Below are 3,450 nucleotides of genomic sequence, written 5' to 3' on the forward strand. Positions count from 1 at the left end.
CAATGTGAAGAGGTGATGCAGTGGGCAGGACACGACTAGATTTGATTTTCAATTCTGATCTTGGCTGCACCCTAGCTATGCAACTTTGGGAAATTCACTGGATATTTTTGGCTTCAATTCCTTCTTTCATTTAAGGAAAGATAATAGCTATCTTCAAGTGGTGGTTTTAAGTTAAAAAAATGTGCTAATGTATGTGGTTGCTCTTTGGCGATTGTAAAGCAATATCCTTTCTCTGGGTAGTGCATTTGGGGAAGTTATTTGTCCCCTTTTTACTCCTCCTTAAAATCAGAAGCAGGAAAACAAATCCTAGAATAGGAATTGAAGAGTATTGATTGGGAGAATAAAATAAGAAACATTTTTATAATAACTAGTGCTGCAATCACTAAGATTGGCTCTCATTTCATAATAAAACATGATGTTGTGAAATAGTAGTTAGCTAAATGTCAAATGAAGGTTATTCCATTAAAATGCTGTTCTAGTCTAATCAAGCAAAGATTAGCTCATGCCTTTACAGAGTACAGCTATTAGTGCTTTTTGTGTTTAGGCAATTTTCTTTGGATGGAAAAGTTTCTGCCATTCTTTATTCAGCCTTCCTGCAGTAGAACAATTTGGCTAGAGATCTCTGTGTTAATGAAAAATTACACATTTCAATATATAATACATATTAAAGTATAGTGCAATCTGTGTGTGTTTGTGTGAATGTCTGTGTAATTCTAATCTGTTATTTCAAAATAGGATCACGTATTAAGGAATAAAAACATATGCAGTGTTTTGTCTCAATACTGAGCTTGGTGAAATGCAATATGCTTTACTTTAGGAAGAACTAGCTTTAAAATCAGAGAGCTGAATTGTCTTAGGCACTACACTTATATGAGTTTGGGCAAATAATTTAAACTTTTTGAGTCTTAGTTTGCCTATCTATGAAATTAAAGTTATAACATCCTAACCTTTTTATCTCTTACTTGTTGTAAGGTGAAAAATAGTTAGATAAGAAAAAAAAATAAATTGAAATATACAGGAATAGATGAAATAAAGGGTGCTATTATGAAGCCCAGACACAGCACCTGGCTCGTATTGTGTCTCCACCAATTATTAACTGGATGACCTAAGGCTGGTTTCTTAGGACATTCAGTCTCCTGCAGTCCCAGCTGTTGAAAAGGTGGGAAAGGATTGGTCTTAATAGAGTTGTGAGGAATCCCTGGTGATATTTGTAAAAGACCTCACGTATGATGGACAGTAACATATTAGCAATCCCAGAAACCTCCTCTTCAACAATGTCTGACTCCAAAGAAATTATGCTGTTTTAAAAAAATGGTCCTGATGAACCCAGTGACAGGGCAAGAATAAGGATGCAGATGCAGCGAATGGACTGGAGGGCACTGGGTTGGGGGGGCAGGGGGCAAAGGGGAAGCTGGGACGAAGTGAGAGAGTAGCATAGACGTATATACACTACCAACTGTAAAATAGATAGCTAGTGGGAAGTTGCTGTATAACAGAGGGAGATCAACTCAATGATGGGTGATGCCTTAGAGGGCCAGGACAGGGAGGGTGGGAGGGAGTCGCAGGAGGGAGAGGATATGAGGATATGTGTATAAATACAGCTGATTCACTTTGGTGTACCTCAAACGCTGGTACAAGAGTGTAAAGCAATTATATTCCAATAAAGAGCTTAAAAAAAGAAATTAAGCTTTTTAGTTTTTCTGGAAAAACTAGTTGAAAACATTCTTACTTGTAGTTCCTGTAACTTGTTTCTAATCATAGCTGTGTCAGTTTTTCTGATTTTTTTTTTTAAGTGAAGTAACTGTGCTGGAACCTGGGTAAACTGAGGACTGCCTCTCCCACTCACTCCTCCTTCTTTGGTCACGTTGACTTGGCAAATGAGTAAGTGGAGGTGAGTCACAGACTCTCGTAAAGTCCCGTGTTAGTGTACTTTCCCAGCACGGCTTTTATGAAAAATGAAGAACAGGGTTACTTTATTATTTCTTATTATTTTATTCTGTTTTATTCAGGAAGAATTTAGGGCCTAGAAGAATCTAATAAAAGACACACAGAAAACATTTTCATTATTAATCCATCACAGATTAGCTCTGTGCTCCTTGTTGCCAAGTATAGCGCGATGGCTTCACCAGCAGAGTAACAATAAATGTCTTCAAAAGGGTCCATTTCCTTTCTCCTTTCAGTGCCTATATGGAAAAACTGTTTTCTGTCAACTCAGTGGAGTTAGTTCCGTTTCTACCACATCTGTTTGTATTTTTTATCATTCTTTTTGCTCCTTTAAATCCTCTATTTCTTTAATGTTTTATAATATATGCATAAATGCATATATAAATATATTTGTATATATATACACATGTGTATATATGTATACACATACATGCAGTGCATATGTATATATACACATATGTGTATATGCACATATATACACATATGAATAAGTGCACCTATATGTACCTATATACCCAGGAGCTAGTGTTCAGTATAATTCAGTATAATTCTCTTTTCAGTATAATTCAGGGCCTCACACAGAATTCTAGAATTTTAGAATTGGCAGGGACTATTGGTAGCTGGCAATTTTTTTTCTTTCATAAATATCCTCTTCAGAACTTCCTCTAAAATAACCCGCCAGTCCATGTGGACCCTGCTTTACTCCCATCATCATGGCAAATGCCTCTGTTAACGGCGGGCCATGGAGTTTCCTTCTTAGTTTCCCCTTGTTTGGAGACATGGAACATATTGGATCCAAACTCTCTGGAGAAGGATGCAAGAGAGACCCAGACATTTCCTGAGGCAGACAGACACGTAGAGGCGCTCCATTTAACCTCACTTCAGAGTCCGGAGCAGGAAGTAGAGGCACTGGATGCTCTCAGAGGTGTGGCCAAGGTACGATGTGCTGAATCCCAGAGTCCAACCCAGTGTTGGCAGCAACAATCGCTTTTTTCTTTTTAAAGCTTTTTTTTTTTCCCCTGTAATTTTGCTCATGGTAGAAATTAAGAATATTTTCTGCAATGAAAATATTTGCAGCCAATATGGATAGTATAATCAATTCTTGTCCTAAATGTCATAAGACGTATGCTTTAGAAGAAGGCTTAGATTGTGAGTTATATGAGCCTGTGACCACCCATTCATCGTCTAGCCTCCCATCTGATAACACTGGCCATGGGCCTTGAGCACATATCTGTGCTAGGCTTGAGAACGAACATCGTGTTGAAGACCTAACCCACGCTCTAAAGTGTTTACAGCTTCCCGGAGGCTGAACGACAACCACCCAACGGGCTATCATTGAGGGGAATGTACAGTAGGTGTCCTTAGGAAGGGGTCAATTGCCACTGGAGAATGGCGAGGAAATGCAATTCTAGCTGGGCTCCATCTGGCGCGGGCAGGATGCCTTGATTCCAACAGTAAATGAGGAAGATAGTTAATTCTGAGAACAAACTGAATAGTCATACAGAG

Source organism: Hippopotamus amphibius, chromosome 3, assembly GCF_030028045.1.
Source record: "Hippopotamus amphibius kiboko isolate mHipAmp2 chromosome 3, mHipAmp2.hap2, whole genome shotgun sequence".
Classification (NCBI taxonomy): domain Eukaryota; kingdom Metazoa; phylum Chordata; class Mammalia; order Artiodactyla; family Hippopotamidae; genus Hippopotamus; species Hippopotamus amphibius.